The sequence below is a fragment of the Astatotilapia calliptera genome, chromosome 22 (genome assembly GCF_964374335.1).
Source record: "Astatotilapia calliptera chromosome 22, fAstCal68.1, whole genome shotgun sequence".
Taxonomy (NCBI): domain Eukaryota; kingdom Metazoa; phylum Chordata; class Actinopteri; order Cichliformes; family Cichlidae; genus Astatotilapia; species Astatotilapia calliptera.
The window spans coordinates 12,268,540-12,284,065 of NC_137442.1; the positions used below are offsets into that span (position 1 = coordinate 12,268,540).

At 47.6% G+C, this 15,526-nt stretch overlaps 1 long non-coding RNA gene and 16 other non-coding genes across 17 annotated transcripts; 16 read left to right on the forward strand and 1 right to left on the reverse strand.

Annotated features, from left to right (window-relative positions):
- Positions 1–398: 398 nt before the first annotated feature.
- trnal-caa (transfer RNA leucine (anticodon CAA)) lies at positions 399–509 on the forward strand. Its single transcript has 2 exons — positions 399–436; positions 464–509. It is a non-coding gene; the product is annotated as a tRNA-Leu (tRNA).
- An 818-nt stretch (positions 510–1,327) lies between these two features.
- Positions 1,328–1,400, forward strand: trnak-cuu (transfer RNA lysine (anticodon CUU)). The gene has a single exon. It is a non-coding gene; the product is annotated as a tRNA-Lys (tRNA).
- Positions 1,401–1,860: 460 nt separating this feature from the next.
- On the forward strand, positions 1,861–1,971 carry trnal-caa (transfer RNA leucine (anticodon CAA)). The gene is made up of 2 exons: positions 1,861–1,898; positions 1,926–1,971. It is a non-coding gene; the product is annotated as a tRNA-Leu (tRNA).
- Positions 1,972–2,913: 942 nt separating this feature from the next.
- On the forward strand, positions 2,914–2,986 carry trnak-cuu (transfer RNA lysine (anticodon CUU)). The gene has a single exon. It is a non-coding gene; the product is annotated as a tRNA-Lys (tRNA).
- A 460-nt stretch (positions 2,987–3,446) lies between these two features.
- trnal-caa (transfer RNA leucine (anticodon CAA)) lies at positions 3,447–3,557 on the forward strand. Its single transcript has 2 exons — positions 3,447–3,484; positions 3,512–3,557. It is a non-coding gene; the product is annotated as a tRNA-Leu (tRNA).
- Positions 3,558–4,510: 953 nt separating this feature from the next.
- On the forward strand, positions 4,511–4,583 carry trnak-cuu (transfer RNA lysine (anticodon CUU)). The gene has a single exon. It is a non-coding gene; the product is annotated as a tRNA-Lys (tRNA).
- Positions 4,584–5,048: 465 nt separating this feature from the next.
- Positions 5,049–5,159, forward strand: trnal-caa (transfer RNA leucine (anticodon CAA)). The gene is made up of 2 exons: positions 5,049–5,086; positions 5,114–5,159. It is a non-coding gene; the product is annotated as a tRNA-Leu (tRNA).
- A 952-nt stretch (positions 5,160–6,111) lies between these two features.
- On the forward strand, positions 6,112–6,184 carry trnak-cuu (transfer RNA lysine (anticodon CUU)). Its single transcript has one exon. It is a non-coding gene; the product is annotated as a tRNA-Lys (tRNA).
- A 465-nt stretch (positions 6,185–6,649) lies between these two features.
- trnal-caa (transfer RNA leucine (anticodon CAA)) lies at positions 6,650–6,760 on the forward strand. Its single transcript has 2 exons — positions 6,650–6,687; positions 6,715–6,760. It is a non-coding gene; the product is annotated as a tRNA-Leu (tRNA).
- Positions 6,761–7,713: 953 nt separating this feature from the next.
- trnak-cuu (transfer RNA lysine (anticodon CUU)) lies at positions 7,714–7,786 on the forward strand. The gene has a single exon. It is a non-coding gene; the product is annotated as a tRNA-Lys (tRNA).
- Positions 7,787–8,251: 465 nt separating this feature from the next.
- Positions 8,252–8,362, forward strand: trnal-caa (transfer RNA leucine (anticodon CAA)). The gene is made up of 2 exons: positions 8,252–8,289; positions 8,317–8,362. It is a non-coding gene; the product is annotated as a tRNA-Leu (tRNA).
- A 958-nt stretch (positions 8,363–9,320) lies between these two features.
- Positions 9,321–9,393, forward strand: trnak-cuu (transfer RNA lysine (anticodon CUU)). The gene has a single exon. It is a non-coding gene; the product is annotated as a tRNA-Lys (tRNA).
- Positions 9,394–9,858: 465 nt separating this feature from the next.
- Positions 9,859–9,969, forward strand: trnal-caa (transfer RNA leucine (anticodon CAA)). Its single transcript has 2 exons — positions 9,859–9,896; positions 9,924–9,969. It is a non-coding gene; the product is annotated as a tRNA-Leu (tRNA).
- Positions 9,970–10,922: 953 nt separating this feature from the next.
- Positions 10,923–10,995, forward strand: trnak-cuu (transfer RNA lysine (anticodon CUU)). The gene has a single exon. It is a non-coding gene; the product is annotated as a tRNA-Lys (tRNA).
- A 465-nt stretch (positions 10,996–11,460) lies between these two features.
- On the forward strand, positions 11,461–11,571 carry trnal-caa (transfer RNA leucine (anticodon CAA)). Its single transcript has 2 exons — positions 11,461–11,498; positions 11,526–11,571. It is a non-coding gene; the product is annotated as a tRNA-Leu (tRNA).
- Positions 11,572–12,524: 953 nt separating this feature from the next.
- trnak-cuu (transfer RNA lysine (anticodon CUU)) lies at positions 12,525–12,597 on the forward strand. The gene has a single exon. It is a non-coding gene; the product is annotated as a tRNA-Lys (tRNA).
- Positions 12,598–14,496: 1,899 nt separating this feature from the next.
- LOC145423419 (uncharacterized) lies at positions 14,497–15,403 on the reverse strand. Its single transcript, XR_013904461.1, has 3 exons — positions 15,269–15,403; positions 15,072–15,183; positions 14,497–14,991 (listed from the first exon to the last, which is right to left on the reverse strand). It is a non-coding gene; the product is annotated as an uncharacterized LOC145423419 (long non-coding RNA).
- Positions 15,404–15,526: the final 123 nt, after the last annotated feature.

A 15,526-nucleotide genomic window follows, 5' to 3' on the forward strand; every position in this document is an offset into this window, starting at 1 on the left:
GCGTGTTGTGCAAAGGAAGATGAATGTATGGTAACAGAAACCAAAGTTACACTGTCGTGTCTGCACAAGTCCACATCTCCACCATTTGATGATTCTGGACTAAATTTTAAGAGAGCTTAGCGAAAAAGCAACACTCTAGGTTTACCTGCATCCCTACTCTCACCTAGGGTCACAAACTGTGGGTAGTGAATGAAGGCATGAGCTCACAGATATAAGCAGCGGCAATGAGTTTTCTCCGTCGGGTGGCAGTGCTCGGCCTCGGAGATTGGATGACAAGCTTAGTATTTCAGGAGGAACTCAGATTACAGCTGCAACTCCTCCACATCGAAAGGAGCCTGCTGAGGTGGTTCGGACATTTGAACATCCAGGATGACTTTGAAGAGGTGGTTAGTCAACTCGTCAGGATGGCCGAGTGGTCTAAGGCGCCAGACTCAAGGATAGGCTCCTTCCAGACAAAAGGGACTTCTGGTCTCCAAATGGAGGCGTGGGTTCAAATCCCACTCCTCACATCTACTTTCTTTACTTAAAAATATGTTTTCAAGAGCTTCATCAACCTTTGTGTGTTAAACTCAACAAAGTGCGGCTTGTTGAGGTAGCTGTAGGGTAGCTGTGAAATCAGCTTTGCAGGTTATAGGAACTTTTGTAGTGAAGAGCTTTCGTTAACATGACAGAGCTCTGCTTTCTAAGTGGAAGCCTGAATTGAAATCCCGCTTGTATCTGGCATTTGTCATGGAATACCAGAATTGCCACCTCCACCACTGGCACCCTGTGCTTTTCACAGAGGACAGCGGATTTAACCTTAGAACATATAACACATGTGAAAGCTTCCCGAGAAGTCGTGGGGAACTTTATGCTGAATGTAACATCCTTGATTATGAGTGCTTTGCTGGTGGGTCAGTGATGGTCTGGAGAGGCACATGCACTGAGGTATGCACAGGCCTCTACAGGCAAGGCAACGGCACAATGAGTGCAGTTAGGTATGGGCATGAAATTCTCCGACCCACTGTCAGACCCTACGCTGGTGCAATGGCTCCTGGCTTTCTTCCTGCTGCCCGGCCTCATCCGACAAGAGTATGCAGGCAGTTTGCGTGGGGACTGATACCGTTGACCGACACTCCCCAGCCCCAACCCTATATTGGCCTACTTGACCAAAATTCAATCGGAGCATGCCCGGTGGTGTGGCATGCATACAAGGACATAAGAGCTTGAATGGATGATAGAAAAACTTGAAAGTAGCCTGTGCTTTCTTTGCCTGCTCTTGAAATGCTAGTCAACCTCCCCCAGCTATAAGAACCTGTGTCCATCTTAAAGACTTTCGGCTGAAGAAGCCCAGCTAGCTCAGTCGGGAGAGCATGACACTCTTAATCTCAGGGTCGTGGGTTCGAGCCCCACGTTGGGCGAGGGGACTTTTGTGCAAATGCCCGCAAGAGAGAAAACACGTGTGTATAGAGAACAGCAAATGGCGTGTTGTGCAAAGGAAGATGAATGTATGGTAACAGAAACCAAAGTTACACTGTCGTGTCTGCACAAGTCCACATCTCCACCATTTGATGATTCTGGACTAAATTTTAAGAGAGCTTAGCGAAAAAGCAACACTCTAGGTTTACCTGCATCCCTACTCTCACCTAGGGTCACAAACTGTGGGTAGTGAATGAAGGCATGAGCTCACAGATATAAGCAGCGGCAATGAGTTTTCTCCGTCGGGTGGCAGTGCTCGGCCTCGGAGATTGGATGACAAGCTTAGTATTTCAGGAGGAACTCAGATTACAGCTGCAACTCCTCCACATCGAAAGGAGCCTGCTGAGGTGGTTCGGACATTTGAACATCCAGGATGACTTTGAAGAGGTGGTTGGTCAACTCGTCAGGATGGCCGAGTGGTCTAAGGCGCCAGACTCAAGGATAGGCTCCTTCCAGACAAAAGGGACTTCTGGTCTCCAAATGGAGGCGTGGGTTCAAATCCCACTCCTGACATCTACTTTCTTTACTTAAAAATATGTTTTCAAGAGCTTCATCAACCTTTGTGTGTTAAACTCAACAAAGTGCGGCTTGTTGAGGTTGCTGTGAAATCAGCTTTGCAGGTTATAGGAACTTTTGTAGTGAAGAGCTTTCGTTAACATGACAGAGCTCTGCTTTCTAAGTGGAAGCCTGAATTGAAATCCCGCTTGTATCTGGCATTTGTCATGGAATACCAGAATTGCCACCTCCACCACTGGCACCCTGTGCTTTTCACAGAGGACAGCGGATTTAACCTTAGAACATATAACACATGTGAAAGCTTCCCGAGAAGTCGTGGGGAACGTTATGCTGAATGTAACATCCTTGATTATGAGTGCTTTGCTGGTGGGTCAGTGATGGTCTGGAGAGGCACATGCACTGAGGTATGCACAGGCCTCTACAGGCAAGGCAACGGCACAATGAGTGCAGTTAGGTATGGGCATTAAATTCTCCGACCCACTGTCAGACCCTACGCTGGTGCAATGGCTCCTGGCTTTCTTCCTGCTGCCCGGCCTCATCCGACAAGAGTATGCAGGCAGTTTGCGTGGGGACTGATACAGTTGACCGACACTCCCCACCCCCCAACCCTATATTGGCCTACTTGACCAAAATTCAATACAACACCCCTGGGACATTTAGCTTTGGTCCATCTGACACCACCAGGTTGGAACTCAGACTGTCCAGGAGCTCAGTGATGCCCTGGTCCAGATCTGGGGAGAAGATTCCCCGGGAGACATTCAGTCGTCTCAATCGGAGCATGCCCCGTGGTGTGGCATGCATACAAGGACATAAGAGCTTGAATGGATGATAGAAAAACTTGAAAGTAGCCTGTGCTTTCTTTGCCTGCGCTTGAAATGCTAGTCAACCTCCCCCAGCTATAAGAACCTGTGTCCATCTTAAAGCCTTGCTGCTGAAGAAGCCCAGCTAGCTCAGTCGGGAGAGCATGAGACTCTTAATCTCAGGGTCGTGGGTTCGAGCCCCACGTTGGGCGAGGGGACTTTTGTGCAAATGCCCGCAAGAACGAAAACACGTGTGTATAGAGAACAGCAAATGGCGTGTTGTGCAAAGGAAGATGAATGTATGGTAACAGAAAACAAAGTTACACTGTCGTGTCTGCACAAGTCCACGTCTCCACCATTTGATGATTCTGGACTAAATTTCAAGAGAGCTTAGCGAAAAAGCAACACTCTAGCTTTACCTGCATCCCTACTCTCACCTAGGGTCACAAACTGTGGGTAGTGAATGAAAGCATGAGCTCACAGATATAAGCAGCGGCAATGAGTTTTCTCCGTCGGGTGGCAGTGCTCGGCCTCGGAGATTGGATGCCAAGCTTAGTATTTCAGGAGGAACTCAGATTACAGCTGCAACTCCTCCACATCGAAAGGAGCCTGCTGAGGTGGTTGGGATATTTGAACATCCAGGATGACTTTGAAGAGGTGGTTGGTCAACTCGTCAGGATGGCCGAGTGGTCTAAGGCGCCAGACTCAAGGATAGGCTCCTTCCAGACAAAAGGGACTTCTGGTCTCCAAATGGAGGCGTGGGTTCAAATCCCACTCCTGACATCTACTTTCTTTACTTAAAAATATGTTTTCAAGAGCTTCATCAACCTTTGTGTGTTAAACTCAACAAAGTGCGGCTTGTTGAGGTAGCTGTAGGGTTGCTGTGAAATCAGCTTTGCAGGTTATAGGAACTTTTGTAGTGAAGAGCTTTCGTTAACATGACAGAGCTCTGCTTTCTAAGTGGAAGCCTGAATTGAAATCCCGCTTGTATCTGGCATTTGTCATGGAATACCAGAATTGCCACCTCCACCACTGGCACCCTGTGCTTTTCACAGAGGACAGCGGATTTAACCTTAGAACATATAACACATGTGAAAGCTTCCCGAGAAGTCGTGGGGAACGTTATGCTGAATGTAACATCCTTGATTATGAGTGCTTTGCTGGTGGGTCAGTGATGGTCTGGAGAGGCACATGCACTGAGGTATGCACAGGCCTCTACAGGCAAGGCAACGGCACAATGAGTGCAGTTAGGTATGGGCATGAAATTCTCCGACCCACTGTCAGACCCTACGCTGGTGCAATGGCTCCTGGCTTTCTTCCTGCTTCCCGGCCTCATCCGACAAGAGTATGCAGGCAGTTTGCGTGGGGACTGATACCGCTGACCGACACTCCCCACCCCCCAACCCTATATTGGCCTACTTGACCAAAATTCAATACAACACCCCTGGGACATTTAGCTTTGGTCCATCTGACGCCACCAGGTTGGAACTCAGACTGTCCAGGAGCTCAGTGATGCCCTGGTCCAGATCTGGGGAGAAGATTCCCCGGGAGACATTCAGTCGTCTCAATCGGAGCATGCCCCGTGGTGTGGCATGCATACAAGGACATAAGAGCTTGAATGGATGATAGAAAAACTTGAAAGTAGCCTGTGCTTTCTTTGCCTGCGCTTGAAATGCTAGTCAACCTCCCCCAGCTATAAGAACCTGTGTCCATCTTAAAGCCTTGCTGCTGAAGAAGCCCAGCTAGCTCAGTCGGGAGAGCATGAGACTCTTAATCTCAGGGTCGTGGGTTCGAGCCCCACGTTGGGCGAGGGGACTTTTGTGCAAATGCCCGCAAGAGAGAAAACACGTGTGTATAGAGAACAGCAAATGGCGTGTTGTGCAAAGGAAGATGAATGTATGGTAACAGAAAACAAAGTTACATTGTCGTGTCTGCACAAGTCCAAATCTCCACCATTTAATTTGAGGATTCTGGACTAAATTTCAAGAGAGCTTAGCAAAAAAGCAACACTCTAGGTTTACCAGCATCCCTACTCTCACCTAGGGCCACAAACTGTGGGTAGTGAATGAAAGCATGAGCTCACAGATATAAGCAGCGGCAATGAGTTTTCTCCGTCGGGTGGCAGTGCTCGGCCTCGGAGATTGGATGACAAGCTTAGTATTTCAGGAGGAACTCAGATTACAGCTGCAACTCCTCCACATCGAAAGGAGCCTGCTGAGGTGGTTCGGACATTTGAACATCCAGGATGACTTTGAAGAGGTTGTTGGTCAACTCGTCAGGATGGCCGAGTGGTCTAAGGCGCCAGACTCAAGGATAGGCTCCTTCCAGACAAAAGGGACTTCTGGTCTCCAAATGGAGGCGTGGGTTCAAATCCCACTCCTGACATCTACTTTCTTTACTTAAAAATATGTTTTCAAGAGCTTCATCAACCTTTGTGTGTTAAACTCAACAAAGTGCGGCTTGTTGAGGTAGCTGTAGGGTTGCTGTGAAATCAGCTTTGCAGGTTATAGGAACTTTTGTAGTGAAGAGCTTTCGTTAACATGACAGAGCTCTGCTTTCTAAGTGGAAGCCTGAATTGAAATCCCGCTTGTATCTGGCATTTGTCATGGAATACCAGAATTGCCACCTCCACCACTGGCACCCTGTGCTTTTCACAGAGGACAGCGGATTTAACCTTAGAACACATAACACATGTGAAAGCTTCCCGAGAAGTCGTGGGGAACTTTATGCTGAATGTAACATCCTTGATTATGAGTGCTTTGCTGGTGGGTCAGTGATGGTCTGGAGAGGCACATGCACTGAGGTATGCACAGGCCTCTACAGGCAAGGCAACGGCACAATGAGTGCAGTTAGGTATGGGCATGAAATTCTCCGACCCACTGTCAGACCCTACGCTGGTGCAATGGCTCCTGGCTTTCTTCCTGCTTCCCGGCCTCATCGACAAGAGTATGCAGGCAGTTTGCGTGGGGACTGATACCGCTGACCGACACTCCCCACCCCCCAACCCTATATTGGCCTACTTGACCAAAATTCAATACAACACCCCTGGGACATTTAGCTTTGGTCCATCTGACGCCACCAGGTTGGAACTCAGACTGTCCAGGAGCTCAGTGATGCCCTGGTCCAGATCTGGGGAGAAGATTCCCCGGGAGACATTCAGTCGTCTCAATCGGAGCATGCCCCGTGGTGTGGCATGCATACAAGGACATAAGAGCTTGAATGGATGATAGAAAAACTTGAAAGTAGCCTGTGCTTTCTTTGCCTGCGCTTGAAATGCTAGTCAACCTCCCCCAGCTATAAGAACCTGTGTCCATCTTAAAGCCTTGCTGCTGAAGAAGCCCAGCTAGCTCAGTCGGGAGAGCATGAGACTCTTAATCTCAGGGTCGTGGGTTCGAGCCCCACGTTGGGCGAGGGGACTTTTGTGCAAATGCCCGCAAGAGAGAAAACACGTGTGTATAGAGAACAGCAAATGGCGTGTTGTGCAAAGGAAGATGAATGTATGGTAACAGAAAACAAAGTTACACTGTCGTGTCTGCACAAGTCCAAATCTCCACCATTTAATTTGATGATTCTGGACTAAATTTCAAGAGAGCTTAGCAAAAAAGCAACACTCTAGGTTTACCAGCATCCCTACTCTCACCTAGGGTCACAAACTGTGGGTAGTGAATGAAAGCATGAGCTCACAGATATAAGCAGCGGCAATGAGTTTTCTCCGTCGGGTGGCAGTGCTCGGCCTCGGAGATTGGATGACAAGCTTAGTATTTCAGGAGGAACTCAGATTACAGCTGCAACTCCTCCACATCGAAAGGAGCCTGCTGAGGTGGTTCGGACATTTGAACATCCAGGATGACTTTGAAGAGGTGGTTGGTCAACTCGTCAGGATGGCCGAGTGGTCTAAGGCGCCAGACTCAAGGATAGGCTCCTTCCAGACAAAAGGGACTTCTGGTCTCCAAATGGAGGCGTGGGTTCAAATCCCACTCCTGACATCTACTTTCTTTACTTAAAAATATGTTTTCAAGAGCTTCATCAACCTTTGTGTGTTAAACTCAACAAAGTGCGGCTTGTTGAGGTAGCTGTAGGGTTGCTGTGAAATCAGCTTTGCAGGTTATAGGAACTTTTGTAGTGAAGAGCTTTCGTTAACATGACAGAGCTCTGCTTTCTAAGTGGAAGCCTGAATTGAAATCCCGCTTGTATCTGGCATTTGTCATGGAATACCAGAATTGCCACCTCCACCACTGGCACCCTGTGCTTTTCACAGAGGACAGCGGATTTAACCTTAGAACACATAACACATGTGAAAGCTTCCCGAGAAGTCGTGGGGAACTTTATGCTGAATGTAACATCCTTGATTATGAGTGCTTTGCTGGTGGGTCAGTGATGGTCTGGAGAGGCACATGCACTGAGGTATGCACAGGCCTCTACAGGCAAGGCAACGGCACAATGAGTGCAGTTAGGTATGGGCATGAAATTCTCCGACCCACTGTCAGACCCTACGCTGGTGCAATGGCTCTTGGCTTTCTTCCTGCTTCCCGGCCTCATCCGACAAGAGTATGCAGGCAGTTTGCGTGGGGACTGATACCGCTGACCGACACTCCCCACCCCCCAACCCTATATTGGCCTACTTGACCAAAATTCAATACAACACCCCTGGGACATTTAGCTTTGGTCCATCTGACACCACCAGGTTGGAACTCAGACTGTCCAGGAGCTCAGTGATGCCCTGGTCCAGATCTGGGGAGAAGATTCCCCGGGAGACATTCAGTCGTCTCAATCGGAGCATGCCCCGTGGTGTGGCATGCATACAAGGACATAAGAGCTTGAATGGATGATAGAAAAACTTGAAAGTAGCCTGTGCTTTCTTTGCCTGCGCTTGAAATGCTAGTCAACCTCCCCCAGCTATAAGAACCTGTGTCCATCTTAAAGCCTTGCTGCTGAAGAAGCCCAGCTAGCTCAGTCGGGAGAGCATGAGACTCTTAATCTCAGGGTCGTGGGTTCGAGCCCCACGTTGGGCGAGGGGGCTTTTGTGCAAATGCCCGCAAGAGCGAAAACACGTGTGTATAGAGAACAGCAAATGGCGTGTTGTGCAAAGGAAGATGAATGTATGGTAACAGAAAACAAAGTTACACTGTCGTGTCTGCACAAGTCCAAATCTCCACCATTTAATTTGATGATTCTGGACTAAATTTCAAGAGAGCTTAGCAAAAAAGCAACACTCTAGGTTTACCAGCATCCCTACTCTCACCTAGGGTCACAAACTGTGGGTAGTGAATGAAAGCATGAGCTCACAGATATAAGCAGCGGCAATGAGTTTTATCCGTCGGGTGGCAGTGCTCGGCCTCGGAGATTGGATGACAAGCTTAGTATTTCAGGAGGAACTCAGATTACAGCTGCAACTCCTCCACATCGAAAGGAGCCTGCTGAGGTGGTTCGGACATTTGAACATCCAGGATGACTTTGAAGAGGTGGTTGGTCAACTCGTCAGGATGGCCGAGTGGTCTAAGGCGCCAGACTCAAGGATAGGCTCCTTCCAGACAAAAGGGACTTCTGGTCTCCAAATGGAGGCGTGGGTTCAAATCCCACTCCTGACATCTACTTTCTTTACTTAAAAATATGTTTTCAAGAGCTTCATCAACCTTTGTGTGTTAAACTCAACAAAGTGCGGCTTGTTGAGGTAGCTGTAGGGTTGCTGTGAAATCAGCTTTGCAGGTTATAGGAACTTTTGTAGTGAAGAGCTTTCGTTAACATGACAGAGCTCTGCTTTCTAAGTGGAAGCCTGAATTGAAATCCCGCTTGTATCTGGCATTTGTCATGGAATACCAGAATTGCCACCTCCACCACTGGCACCCTGTGCTTTTCACAGAGGACAGCGGATTTAACCTTAGAACACATAACACATGTGAAAGCTTCCCGAGAAGTCGTGGGGAACTTTATGCTGAATGTAACATCCTTGATTATGAGTGCTTTGCTGGTGGGTCAGTGATGGTCTGGAGAGGCACATGCACTGAGGTATGCACAGGCCTCTACAGGCAAGGCAACGGCACAATGAGTGCAGTTAGGTATGGGCATGAAATTCTCCGACCCACTGTCAGACCCTACGCTGGTGCAATGGCTCTTGGCTTTCTTCCTGCTTCCCGGCCTCATCCGACAAGAGTATGCAGGCAGTTTGCGTGGGGACTGATACCGCTGACCGACACTCCCCACCCCCCAACCCTATATTGGCCTACTTGACCAAAATTCAATACAATAAATGTCCCCTGGGACATTTAGCTTTGGTCCATCTGACACCACCAGGTTGGAACTCAGCCTGTCCAGGAGCTCAGTGATGCCCTGGTCCAGATCTGGGGAGAAGATTCCCCGGGAGACATTCAGTCGTCTCAATCGGAGCATGCCCCGTGGTGTGGCATGCATACAAGGACATAAGAGCTTGAATGGATGATAGAAAAACTTGAAAGTAGCCTGTGCTTTCTTTGCCTGCGCTTGAAATGCTAGTCAACCTCCCCCAGCTATAAGAACCTGTGTCCATCTTAAAGCCTTGCTGCTGAAGAAGCCCAGCTAGCTCAGTCGGGAGAGCATGAGACTCTTAATCTCAGGGTCGTGGGTTCGAGCCCCACGTTGGGCGAGGGGACTTTTGTGCAAATGCCCGCAAGAGAGAAAACACGTGTGTATAGAGAACAGCAAATGGCGTGTTGTGCAAAGGAAGATGAATGTATGGTAACAGAAAACAAAGTTACACTGTCGTGTCTGCACAAGTCCAAATCTCCACCATTTAATTTGATGATTCTGGACTAAATTTCAAGAGAGCTTAGCAAAAAAGCAACACTCTAGGTTTACCAGCATCCCTACTCTCACCTAGGGCCACAAACTGTGGGTAGTGAATGAAAGCATGAGCTCACAGATATAAGCAGCGGCAATGAGTTTTCTCCGTCGGGTGGCAGTGCTCGGCCTCGGAGATTGGATGACAAGCTTAGTATTTCAGGAGGAACTCAGATTACAGCTGCAACTCCTCCACATCGAAAGGAGCCTGCTGAGGTGGTTGGGACATTTGAACATCCAGGATGACTTTGAAGAGGTGGTTGGTCAACTCGTCAGGATGGCCGAGTGGTCTAAGGCGCCAGACTCAAGGATAGGCTCCTTCCAGACAAAAGGGACTTCTGGTCTCCAAATGGAGGCGTGGGTTCAAATCCCACTCCTGACATCTACTTTCTTTACTTAAAAATATGTTTTCAAGAGCTTCATCAACCTTTGTGTGTTAAACTCAACAAAGTGCGGCTTGTTGAGGTAGCTGTAGGGTTGCTGTGAAATCAGCTTTGCAGGTTATAGGAACTTTTGTAGTGAAGAGCTTTCGTTAACATGACAGAGCTCTGCTTTCTAAGTGGAAGCCTGAATTGAAATCCCGCTTGTATCTGGCATTTGTCATGGAATACCAGAATTGCCACCTCCACCACTGGCACCCTGTGCTTTTCACAGAGGACAGCGGATTTAACCTTAGAACACATAACACATGTGAAAGCTTCCCGAGAAGTCGTGGGGAACTTTATGCTGAATGTAACATCCTTGATTATGAGTGCTTTGCTGGTGGGTCAGTGATGGTCTGGAGAGGCACATGCACTGAGGTATGCACAGGCCTCTACAGGCAAGGCAACGGCACAATGAGTGCAGTTAGGTATGGGCATGAAATTCTCCGACCCACTGTCAGACCCTACGCTGGTGCAATGGCTCCTGGCTTTCTTCCTGCTTCCCGGCCTCATCCGACAAGAGTATGCAGGCAGTTTGCGTGGGGACTGATACCGCTGACCGACACTCCCCACCCCCCAACCCTATATTGGCCTACTTGACCAAAATTCAATACAACACCCCTGGGACATTTAGCTTTGGTCCATCTGACACCACCAGGTTGGAACTCAGACTGTCCAGGAGCTCAGTGATGCCCTGGTCCAGATCTGGGGAGAAGATTCCCCGGGAGACATTCAGTCGTCTCAATCGGAGCATGCCCCGTGGTGTGGCATGCATACAAGGACATAAGAGCTTGAATGGATGATAGAAAAACTTGAAAGTAGCCTGTGCTTTCTTTGCCTGCGCTTGAAATGCTAGTCAACCTCCCCCAGCTATAAGAACCTGTGTCCATCTTAAAGCCTTGCTGCTGAAGAAGCCCAGCTAGCTCAGTCGGGAGAGCATGAGACTCTTAATCTCAGGGTCGTGGGTTCGAGCCCCACGTTGGGCGAGGGGACTTTTGTGCAAATGCCCGCAAGAGCGAAAACACGTGTGTATAGAGAACAGCAAATGGCGTGTTGTGCAAAGGAAGATGAATGTATGGTAACAGAAAACAAAGTTACACTGTCGTGTCTGCACAAGTCCAAATCTCCACCATTTAATTTGATGATTCTGGACTAAATTTCAAGAGAGCTTAGCAAAAAAGCAACACTCTAGGTTTACCAGCATCCCTACTCTCACCTAGGGTCACAAACTGTGGGTAGTGAATGAAAGCATGAGCTCACAGATATAAGCAGCGGCAATGAGTTTTCTCCGTCGGGTGGCAGTGCTCGGCCTCGGAGATTGGATGACAAGCTTAGTATTTCAGGAGGAACTCAGATTACAGCTGCAACTCCTCCACATCGAAAGGAGCCTGCTGAGGTGGTTGGGACATTTGAACATCCAGGATGACTTTGAAGAGGTGGTTGGTCAACTCGTCAGGATGGCCGAGTGGTCTAAGGCGCCAGACTCAAGGATAGGCTCCTTCCAGACAAAAGGGACTTCTGGTCTCCAAATGGAGGCGTGGGTTCAAATCCCACTCCTGACATCTACTTTCTTTACTTAAAAATATGTTTTCAAGAGCTTCATCAACCTTTGTGTGTTAAACTCAACAAAGTGCGGCTTGTTGAGGTAGCTGTAGGGTTGCTGTGAAATCAGCTTTGCAGGTTATAGGAACTTTTGTAGTGAAGAGCTTTCGTTAACATGACAGAGCTCTGCTTTCTAAGTGGAAGCCTGAATTGAAATCCCGCTTGTATCTGGCATTTGTCATGGAATACCAGAATTGCCACCTCCACCACTGGCACCCTGTGCTTTTCACAGAGGACAGCGGATTTAACCTTAGAACATATAACACATGTGAAAGCTTCCCGAGAAGTCGTGGGGAACGTTATGCTGAATGTAACATCCTTGATTATGAGTGCATTGCTGGTGGGTCAGTGATGGTCTGGAGAGGCACATGCATTGAGGTATGCACAGGCCTCTACAGGCAAGGCAACGGCACAATGAGTGCAGTTAGGTATGGGCATGAAATTCTCCGACCCACTGTCAGACCCTACGCTGGTGCAATGGCTCCTGGCTTTCTTCCTGCTTCCCGGCCTCATCCGACAAGAGTATGCAGGCAGTTTGCGTGGGGACTGATACCGCTGACCGACACTCCCCACCCCCCAACCCTATATTGGCCTACTTGACCAAAATTCAATACAACACCCCTGGGACATTTAGCTTTGGTCCATCTGACGCCACCAGGTTGGAACTCAGACTGTCCAGGAGCTCAGTGATGCCCTGGTCCAGATCTGGGGAGAAGATTCCCCGGGAGACATTCAGTCGTCTCAATCGGAGCATGCCCCGTGGTGTGGCATGCATACAAGGACATAAGAGCTTGAATGGATGATAGAAAAACTTGAAAGTAGCCTGTGCTTTCTTTGCCTGCGCTTGAAATGCTAGTCAACCTCCCCCAGCTATAAGAACCTGTGTCCATCTTAAAGCCTTGCTGCTGAAGAAGCCCAGCTAGCTCAGTCGGGAGAGCATGAGACTCTTAATCTCAGGGTCGTGGGTTCGAGCCCCACGTTGGGCGAGGGGACTTTTGTGCAAATGCCCGCAAGAGAGAAAACACGTGTGTATAGAGAACAGCAAATGGCGTGTTGTGCAAAGGAAGATGAATGTATGGTAACAGAAAACAAAGTTACACTGTCGTGTCTGCACAAGTCCAAATCTCCACCATTTAATTTGATGATTCTGGACTAAATTTCAAGAGAGCTTAGCAAAAAAGCAACACTCTAGGTTTACCAGCATCCCTACTCTCACCTAGGGTCACAAACTGTGGGTAGTGAATGAAAGCATGAGCTCACAGATATAAGCAGCGGCAATGAGTTTTATCCGTCGGGTGGCAGTGCTCGGCCTCGGAGATTGGATGACAAGCTTAGTATTTCAGGAGGAACTCAGATTACAGCTGCAACTCCTCCACATCGAAAGGAGCCTGCTGAGGTGGTTGGGACATTTGAACATCCAGGATGACTTTGAAGAGGTGGTTGGTCAACTCGTCAGGATGGCCGAGTGGTCTAAGGCGCCAGACTCAAGGATAGGCTCCTTCCAGACAAAAGGGACTTCTGGGCCCTGTTTCAGGAAGCCGGTTTGGAAAACTCAGAGTGAAAAACGACACTCACGGTTGAGTAACCCCGAACTGTCCAACTCGGAATATTCCGTTTCAGAAAGGCTGATAACAATTAGTTCAATCAAGGCGGAGTTGCTTTAACCCCAAGTGAAGCGCGCGGACGAGGATACATAAAGCCCTGATAAGCGGAGCACAGATTAAGCGAGTCACCATGGAGACGGAGGGAAAGAAGGCGCGGTCAATGTATTTTACAGCGCTTGAGGCCGAAATTCTGATGGCAGCATATGCCGATAACATGCAAATTCCGCGGAAAAAAGTAACACAGCGAAAAGAAAGTGAGCATGCATGGCAAAACATAGCCGACAGAGTCAATGCGTGAGTGTTAATTTAAACATTGATCGAGGGATTTCCACCCATTTAACACGTTATTTTATCATATGTTATTTTATTTGTTATTTTATACATTTGATTTTGTGACGTGATGTGAGCGCAGGTGCAACCCAACAGGCCCCAAACGTGCCTGGCAGCAAGTAAAAATGAAATATAAAAATATAGTCCAAACAGGTAAGGTGTAATTGTATTATGAGCCATAGTGCTTGGTCTGTTTGTCCCATGTAAATCAATTGCAGTTAGAGGCTACATTAATTTTCTGTCTGTAAGCACTTATTGAAATTATCTGAGCACATTACAAGTACATATTTGCTTACTCTGTATGCTCAAATGTGACCCGTTATAGCCAACAGAAAAAAAGCGGAGGCCCGAAAAACAGATGGGGGTCCTCCACCACCACCACTCACAGAGGCTGAGCAGTTGGCCCTCAGCCAAAACAGTGGGCGCCCTGTGGCCGAAGGCATCTCTGCGGGGACATCCTCTGAGTCAATAACCCCGCAAGACACAAGTGCCTACATAGGGGGTAAATCCAAAATAATACATGATGTGCATACATCCTTTCTTCACAGTCACCTTCGCAGTGCTACTCATTCATTTGATAAACTCTTTACCATAATGGATTATTTTGTAGTGAAGTTATTTTCCTACTGATTTTGCCTTGCCTCAGTCTTGGTTGTCTTTGAGAGCATAATGACAATGAAGTGTAAGGTGATTGGTATGTTTGTTAATTGCCATTTGGTCCCTTGTAAGTTATAAGTGACCTGTATAAACCTCATATTCTATCAGTTGATGGTGATGGTGTACTGCATCTGGTGCAGCCTCCTGTTGAGCCAGACCAACATGCAGTTGTGAGTAATACTCCACAGATTATATGAGTTTACAGTAGAACAGCAATGTTGTTTATTTCTTTACTACAGGAAAATAATGAAGAAACATTGACAGCTGTTACAGAGGAGGAAGCAACAGAGACACTTTATGAGGTTTACATCTTTTAATACTTTGTGTACAGGAAACACAGGCGACCAATAAAGCCAGTTGAACAAAAAATCTGTTTATTCTTCTTTCAACATGTTGAGGTGATGGGTCAAAAGAAATGATTGTGACATATGGTGTCTCTGACTGCGCTTCCATCTTGTATGTCCGTGGGAGGGTCAGGATGTTCATGGTTTGGATCACTGCTGATGTTTGGTTCAGAAGGACAGTGTTCTCCTCTAATTGTGGCAATGTTGTGAAGAATCACACATGCCACAATAATGTCACATGCCCTTTCTGGGGTGACCCTGAGTCTTTGCAGGCACTGGAACCGGGCCTTAAGCATTCCGATAGTCATTTCAACTCTGGCTCTTGTCCTGCAATTAGCCAGATTATATCGCTGCTGTGGGCCCGGTTCAGGGTCAGGGTAAGGGGTAAGCAAATAGGGTAAACATGGATACCCCCTATCACCAAGCAAGTAGCCAGTGAACTCTCCTAAGACAGAAGGATACACTTCAGTTCAAATGTCCCTGAAGCAATTGGTCTTTATATATTTTAAAGTATTCTCAACTCACCATGTCCAAATTTTGTGCTCAGTGTACATTCACGGAATATTTGTGAGTCATGGACAGAGCCTGGCCACTTGGCTTCCACATTTGTGATAATGTTGGCAGCATCATATATGATCTTCACAGTGCAGAGAACACAAATTAGCATCCATTACTATGATGAAATAATTTGTTAGTTTGAAATGCTACAGGGAACTATGTACCTGTACATTAATGCTGTGGAAAGACTTCCTGTTCACATAGTCTCCTTCATTTACTGAAGGAGCAATAATTGGAATGTGAGTACCATCTATACAGCCAATCACGCCTGGGAACCCTGAAAATAAATGTAAAATTTAAGTAGTAGTTCAAGTATCACCACATCATAAATTAAGTTTTGTTCATCCTGATACCTGCAATTTTGTGGCATCCCTCTTTGATGAATCTTGTGGGTCTGTGACCGGGGAACACCACAGACGAGT